Below are 8,830 nucleotides of genomic sequence, written 5' to 3'. Positions count from 1 at the left end.
ATATATATACAGATTACATATTGACTTCGTTTGCCGTATGGCAGTGGCAGACTTAGTTGCGACCTAAACTTGTTTGCAAAGCTCTTGTAGCTGAATACACCACTGCAATGGTCCAAAGTTGGTGTGGTGGCTCATCGGTAGTCCAAATATCCAAAAGCCGATTAATTAACAAAAATTTATATTCAATTCAAAACGCAGATAAGGTAATTATATATTATGGCGTTAAAATACCAGCCACCAATATTTGTCTAGGGACAAAAATTTAACGTTTAAATTACAGTTTTTGTACATTAACTAATCTGAGAAAAGCAATGGGGCCGATTTTGCGACAGGTCGAACAAAATCCCCCTTCGCTGTTTTTAATTTGACTACCCTTACTATTCCATTAGATCCAGCAAAGATTTCTAAAATTCTCTCAGAATGTCCATTACAATTGAGGAACATTTGATTCATTCAATAAACTACTATTTAGATAAGCTATAAATGCATTAAAGGGCCAGGAACCACCCACCCTGAGAATTCCCTCACTGCCCACAAAAAGGAACAATTTAAGTTTCCATTTCCTTCGAAACAAATTTTCTAGTTTGTGCCAGCAAGAGGGCAGCACATAACACTCTTGAGATAGATGTTGTCTTTGATCTTCCTAATTTTGTAACTATAACTAAATATGCTTCTATATGCTCGTATTTATACTGAAAGCTTTAATAGATTGTGGTTACATACCCGATCCCTAATCCATAAGTGAATCCCATTATTGCTGCACGGATGTGTTTTCAAGAAAAAACGCACCAAGGTATTCAAATAGAGTGCACAGGTAAAAGAAAATTGAAGAATTCCCAATAACCTTTAGCTATTATCGGTGAAACAGGACTGTGCCCTCTTAACAAGTACTCGTCATAGCTTTTGAAAATAAGAGTTTGCCTTAAAGTGACTGAGGTAAGATACCAGCGGAGATTACAACTTCGAAACAGAAATAACAGAAAATATGATCCACTTTTGGACAAAACTAACTTAAATGTTGAATGTGATATGAGGTGGTCCTACTGTATTTCAGGATCTCACGGTATTCCCAATTCTTGGACCCATTGTTTATTTCGCACCGAAAATTTATAAGCTTCTTGTTGGCTGTAATTGAATTAAATTAACAGGTCTGAAGTTATATTCGTCCATTTCCCCGAGATAAACTCTGTATTTTTGAGCAACTCAACCATCTCTTTCTAAAGTTCGAGCGCTTCATCAAGAGTATTCGCTCCAGTTAGGATATCATCCACATATATGTTGTCATTCAAAACAACAGATGGTTTTGGATAGGAGGATCCTTTATCAAGTATCAACTGATGAATTACCGTTATGGCTAAGAATGGTGAACAAGAGAACCCAAAAGTAACACAATTTAATTCGTATTCCATGTGTGATTTTGAAGAACGAAATCGGAATATAAAATGTCAAGAGGGTACATAATCCGGGTTCATCAGTATTTGAAGGAACATTTGTCATATATCTGAGGCTATAACATGTGGGTATCGACGAAAATTAACCAGTATATGCCTTATATCTAATTGGAGCTTAGGACCTATTATGAGATAGTCATTTAAGGAACTAAGTTCAGAAGAGAATGAAGCATCTAAGACGATTCGAATTTTAGAATGTGAATTGTCTTTAATCAAACACTGGAGTGGAAGTAAATATTCAGATGAATCAACGGCCGGTGAAACATAATTGGATTCCAAATACTCCTTGATCGTATCGTAATAACTTTCTTTCAGTTTCGACAACTTATTTAAACAGTTCTGTAATTTTAGAAAACTATTTAAGGCGGGATTGTAATAACTGCCAAGATTCGGAGGAATTGAATCTTTAAAAGGTAACCGGACAATATATCGGCCATTTGTATCCCGTGAATAGGTTGTACGAAAGAATTCTTCCGGTTTGACATTTTGTGGATAAATATTCAGAACTTGCAGAACTGTTTCAATCTCCCAAAATTCCTCTATTGAGTCATTGAGCTCATTTGCATGTGGCAATTGGTAGGAAGTCATTACTGAAACATTTTTCTCCTTTGAATCCATGTTTTGAGTTAAAGATCCTATGATCACCCAACCAAATATTGTTTTGAGAGCATCAGGGTAACCCTCCTGACTTACGGAATTTGTCCGAATAGATCGGCATAAAATAAAAAATCAATGGGACTCGGTTTCCCAAATGTTTTGTCAGCCAAGTAATATTGTAGAATATGTTTGTGAATCACATTAGGGATTGGACAAGATGCTACCCTATTAGTTATCTTTGGAATTATCACGGCATTTGTTTTAAGACCACTAAGGTGCAAAACGCCTGAAAATTCCCACCTTTTATTGGGTTATCTCCGAAATCATGCAAAGGCTGCAGGTTAACACTCCGCTCTAAACCTAAACTTTGGGCGCAGGATGAGGTTATAAACGACCGCAGTGATCCACAGTCAATCAAAATTCTTATAGGCAAGTATTGCCCATTATGGTCCTCAATTCTAGCTATCGCAATACCTAATAGGACTGAGACACTGTACTCGGATAGAGATGACAAAACTGAATCCTCTGAGTCCCTAGTTATCTTGTCAGAATCTGGCATATTTTCTGAGGAAGGATCTGGTTCTAATACATTATTATTCTGGAAGAAAGAAGAAGTGTTAGGAATTTTCCTACCCCCGTCATTCGTCCGCCTATTAATAGATGTTGAAAAATTCAACAATGAATGATGTCGCCTTTCGCATTGATTACAAGAACTAGAGCTAGGGCATCCATTGGCGTAATGACTGGGCATTAAACAGTTATAACATAAATTTAGTGGTCAAATTTTATCAAACCGTTGTTTAGGTTCCATTGAGCGAAGACAATGATTGCAAAAGCACCTATAAAAGTGGTGTCTTTCTCGGCACAAAGGGCAACTATTATGTGTTATGGACACATCAGTGGACAAGACCCTTTTCGTAATATTTGGAAACCTGTGGGGAGGTGGATGTTGCACATTTAAACCGAAATTCGAAGTTAGGTTGTCGGTTTGCAATTGTATGCATTGATGTTGGTTGAAATTGGAAAAATCTTCAAAGGTTGGTATGTCCGCTACAGAACCAAATTCAGTTTCAAAACACTCACGTGATTTAACATCTAATAATCTTAGACAGAACGTTAATAATAAGAATCCGGAAGGGTCCTTAAGATTCATATTTCTAAAAGCTGTCGCACTCTCTAACACGACCTCAGCGAAATTCTCTAGTGATTGGTATTCAAATTCGTTATAGGTTTGAACCCGAAGATATTAATCAAATAATTAGTGGCATGAATTCGTTTATTGTCATACTTCTGTACCAGGGATTTTCTGAGCAGGACAACCTAATATTCCTAGAATCTTTTATGTCCTGAGCTAAATCATCTAACTCATTTTCAAGTTCAAACAACTGAATTCTATTTTTATTCGCTTTGGGCCCCATTACTTACCTTAAAACAACTATTAATATAAACAATAAATTTATTAAATAAATCAAAACTTGTATCCTTTTTTGTTTCAACACTTTTTATTTTTCACCAGTCCAATGTTTCGGACATTTTAGCCATCCTCAAGGACACATAAGAAACCATTTATATGGTAGTGAAATTGTGTGGATAATCTTATATAAGAAGAATTAAATATTTATGATTTTAAATTTTAAAAAATAGGCTTTTAACTTATAATTAATGAATGTCCTGGGCAGAATAGCCTGCAAAAGTAACTCTAAATTTAATGTGAGGAAGAAATTATAATTGAAGATGTCCTTGAGGATGGTTAAAATGGCCGAAACGTTCGACTGGTGAAAAATAAAAAGTGTTGAGACAAAAAAGGATACCAGTTTTGATTTATTTAATAAATAACTACCTTGTCTCAAGAAATTGAAATAATACAATTAAAATAAACAATAAAATTATAATGAACCAAATTTCAAATAAATGTCTATATCTTAGGAGGACCAAAATTATGAACACATATACCAATAAATGTTTAATTCAAGGACCAGAGGACCAAAATTATGTTAAAGCCACATCAAATCGACTATGTCTTTTTGTTGGAAGGCTTTAAAATGAACCAACAACAAACTGGTTCGGATTAAACATTTATTTAGTCAATTTAAACATTTTAAAAACTAAAATAAAAATAAACAAAAGATGACTAATAATGAATACAAGTAAAATTAAAAAGGCCTCTCAGATAAAAATAAAATAGTTAGATAAATTATGAAAACGAAAAGAAACTAATTTACAAAAAAACAAACAAATAAATATATATAAAACAGATACTAGTCGACGCAAGCTGCTCCACTCCGATAGGGCCGAGGAAGAGTGCTGCCAAGATGTTTAGGTCGCAGGTCTTGTAGCTAAATACGCCGCTGCAATGGTCCAAAGTTGGTGTAGTGGCTCATCGATAGTCCAAATATCCAAAAGCCAAATTAATGTATTAGGCGAGCCGACTAATTAACAAAAATTTATATTCAAGTCGAAACGCAGATATGATAATTATATATTATGGCGTTAACAGCGGCCATGTTGAGCAGGTTCAGATATTTTAAAAAACTTATTTTAACTTCCCATCATAATTGAAACAATATGTTAACATAATTAATACAATACGTTTAAGAAAAGATAGAAGTTAAGAATAAGTATTTAAGATAATTATTCATAAAAGAAATCATAAGAAAAAATTCAAAACCGTAGTGCTACAATCGATGTTGAGAACTAACACCGAGAGAAGGGGAAGGAAGAAAACTTGGTTTTGGACATTCATTGCTTAGGCGCGGGCGGGAAATGTTTCCTGGATGAGCAGGTCCTCATCATCTCTTGTCCAGCTGAAGGGTAGATGTCTTGAAAAAGGAGACATCGGAGAGTCACCCACGAAGAAAAAAGACTCTTGGTTTGGATTGCCTGGTGAGAGGACGTCCGTCGGCTGGAAGCGAGAAGCACTGGAAGCCATGGTTGTGAGTTAGACATAGCTTTTTAGGAAAGACTGGAAGCCATTGTTGACAGTTGGGCAAAGCATTATAGAAAAGAACATAACAAGAATCATCAATCATCAAAAGAAGATTCTATGAAATTGGTAAGTTTTGTTCTACCTAAAGTTTAATACATTTGTAAAAGAGATATAAATTAAGTTTAAGTGTTATTAGTAGCAAAGTGTCTGTTTCTGATTGCCTAGAAACCCGCCCTGAGATTAAGAGTCTTATGATATTATAAAATTTTAATAAAATTCTCCTATCTGTTAAATATTAAAGCTTTCATTTGAACCCAAGCTATGTTTTAGACATGAGAATTAAATTTAAAAATTTTTTTAAAATTTTATTCTTAGGTTTAAATTATGTATTTAGTGTTTCTTTCAGAGAGCTTGTAAGTTTTTACAATGATATCTGTATAGGAATTTATTTTTATTGTAAATAGTTTTTCTTTATTGTTTTTTTTGTATGTCATTTATTGTATTGTATTAGTTTACAAGGATTGTTCATAAACTGGTGGGGGGGAGTTACTGCCTGAGTCATCTGTTGCTTCGATGTCAGCTGACTGTGGAGATCAGCTGATCAAATGTGTATATCTTTATGTTATAATGAAAAATTAAAGAATTTTATATAATTCTCATATCTAAAAGATAGCTTGGGCTAAAATGAAAAGCTTTAATAATTAAAAGATAGGAGAATTTTATTTTTTAATCATTTATTTATTGTTATTTACAACTGTATAACATATATACAACAAGTAAAATTGCTGTAGGTGAGATATGGAGAATCTACCCATTGATAGAACTCCAATAACATTTCTAGAAGAGAAGATCCTGTGGCCATCTTCTTTTCAGACGCCTAGGAGGATTATTAGGTAATGAAGGAGAAGCCAGGTTAGAAACAAGTGGATTTGGGTGGTTGGGAAGTTTTACATGGAATGAATGGTATCTGGTTTTGGCCAAATCGGCAACATATGGGACATTGAGGTCATGATGGATGACTTGATTTGTGACAAAGTAAGGCGCGTTAAGGATTTTACAAAGGAGTTTGGACTGTAAGGATTGGATTCGGGAGGAATTTGATGGTTTAGTGGAACCCCAAAGCTCAACTCCGTATGTCCAGATAGACCTTATAATAGTCATGTAGACCAGTCTTTTGTAATGGATTGGCAATTTAGACCGTTTGTCTAGTAAATGTTGTAATAGTCGAAATCGACGAGCAGTTTTCTGTCTTTTCAGTCTTGTATGAGGATTCTATGTCAGTCGTTTGTCGAGATGTAGTCCTAAGTAACGAATCTGTTCGACAGGAATAAGTGGGTTATTATTAAAGGGTACTGTTGGATAAGAGGTCATTGGTTTACGACGAAGGGTAAATGTGATTTGGTGAGATTTATTGGAATTAATTTTAATCCTCCAATTTTGGCACCATTCTTCAAGAGTATTTTATTTAAATTTTATAATATAATAGACTCTTAATCTCACGGCGGGTTTCTAGACGAACAGAAACAGACACTTTACTACTAATAACACTTAAACTTAATTTATATCTCTTTTACAAATGTAATAAATTCTAGTTGGAAACAAAACTAACCAATTACACAATCTTCCTTTGATGATTGATGATTCTTGATATCTTCTTTTCTATAATGCTATGTCAAATTGTCAACAATGGCTTCCAGTACTTTCCACTTCCAGCCGACGGATGTCCTCACACCAGACAATCCAAACCAAGAGTACCTTTTTCTTCTCGGATGACTTTAATGTTTTCTTTCTACCACTCGCCGCCATCTTGGCTTTGTTATGAATAACGTATTTATTTTAGACAATGAAAATTGGTTAGCTTGCTTTTTTGATTTAACACATCAAATAATACTGAAACGATACACACAAAATAAAAACAACTAAAATCATTTATATATAAAAATCAACTATTGATTAAAAATTAGGATATTACAATAGATAAGCTGTACTCAATAAAAGTCAGTCTTGAATGAGTAGCAATCGAGTTGATCATTTTTCTCACCTTTTTCTCTTTATAAGTCTTTGGCTTAGCAAACGTTTAACTGAAACCCGGGAACTTTAGATACCGAAGTAATTTTATCTGTTAAGAAAAATTTTTTTTTTGTTTTATCATCTTCAATTTTTTTTATCTCTTTTATTTGTAAATAATGGCTGCGAATGGCAACGGAATCGTTAAACAAGCGGTTTTGGACCTAGAAGTTTTGAATCAAAATGCACCTCCCACAGAGGGGAATCCTCTATCTCCAGAGTTTCCTCCACTACCAGTCTTTCAGAATCGCAACAACACTAGAGTGGATCAAAGTAAGCACTGAAACCTGCAACCACCCAAGACTTGAGGAAGGCCGTTCAGTGCGGAAACAGGCAAACTCAGCCACTTCATAAAAGAGGGTGACTGACTGATAAGCCGAATTGAAGCAAAACCAATCGAACATCTACTAGATAGCGAAGATGCGGAGGCATTAAAAGCAAGGTCGTCTGCAGAGTAAAGAGGAGCATCCTCAATCAGATTCAAGCGGACGAAGAGACCCCTTGGAAAGTTATCAAGGAAAGATTATAGGCATTCGGAGGAGGATGGTGAGCCCCAGAGGAGGACATATTCATGATGATCAGGGAAACGAAGAAACCGAGACAGTCTAGTGGGCAGTATGCTGTGGAACGGGGATATTGGTGGATAAAGAATGGGAGGATGTGGCGCCGATGAAGAAAGAGTCAGGAATTGACCACAGAGTGACAACCCTGACGCCATCACCCAAACGGCCAATATTACCCTTTAGCGCCGTAGGGCGAGAGCACGTCTGGTCCCATGGTGGACAACGGCCCTGACGCAGCTGAAGAGAGAGTACTATAGGGATAGGGTGACTCTGTCACTTAATGGGTTGAGCAGTATAGGGGGTGCCTTCTGGGGCCTCAGGTACCCCACTACTACGATGACTATTTACAAAGCAGTGGTCTTGGGTGTCCTGAGGTACGCATCCCCTGCGTGGAGTCGAACCCTCACGCGGGAGCAGAAGAAGAGATTGGTCTCTATGCAACGACTGGCTCTGTTGAGGGCCATGAAGGCGTATAGGGCGGTGTCGCATGAGGCGGTGCTGGCTGGAGCAATGCCCCTTGACCTCATACTCAAGGAGGATGCTGCGAAGTTGCAGGGGTTGGGATTGCTACCGGAGGGACTCCAGGAGAGGATTGGCGAGACCCCGAACCTTTGGAAGAAGTTCCTGCGGGAAGAGTCGATGGAGGAGTGGAATGGACGGTGGCGGACTAGTGAAAAGGGCGCGACGCACAGGAAATTCTTCCTCACCGTCCGCTTAAGATTGAGAGAAGTATGGGTCATCCCAGACTATTGGGTCTCGCAGATCCTGACAGGACATGGGGGATCCCGGGGAACGCTGCAAAACTTCGGAAAGGACATCGACCCCCGGTGCCCGACGTGTGGAGTCCCAGAAACGGCAGAGCTTGTGATAAAGGACTGCATCGCGATGACAGCGATGAAGCAGGATGATACCAGGAGGGCTGGACTAGGCTGCGTACTGGAGGTGAAAAACGAATGGATGCAGACCAGGCGTTTTGGACGTTCTGGACGGATGCTGAAGGATAAAGTGTACGTATCTTAAGGCACTGAACCGAGTGCTGGGCTGCACCATGTTTGTAAAAAAATTGTCCTCAAATTTTGTATCTATTTATGAAAATAAAGTTAAAAAAAAAAGATGTTTATTGGCAGCAGTGGCAATCCTAACGCACCACTCCACTGTTGCCGAACCCCGTGTGGCAGCAATGCCCGGAAGGGGGACCAAAAACAAAAAAAAGTATGCTGTGGAAC

The 8,830-nt window shown here is 37.3% G+C and overlaps 1 protein-coding gene across 15 annotated transcripts in view; it reads right to left on the bottom strand.

The window, feature by feature from the left end:
* Glut1 (Glucose transporter 1) overlaps positions 1-8,830 on the bottom strand; it is a gene marked incomplete at its 5' end in the record, with an annotated part of 81,875 nt that overhangs the window by 22,233 nt on the left and 50,812 nt on the right.

Source organism: Halyomorpha halys, unplaced genomic scaffold, assembly GCF_000696795.3.
Source record: "Halyomorpha halys isolate HHAL.00 unplaced genomic scaffold, Hhal_1.1 Scaffold1416.1, whole genome shotgun sequence".
Classification (NCBI taxonomy): Eukaryota; Metazoa; Arthropoda; class Insecta; order Hemiptera; family Pentatomidae; genus Halyomorpha; species Halyomorpha halys.
Note: the sequence above shows the minus strand (reverse complement) of the source record. Positions and strands in the feature narration are given on the sequence as shown.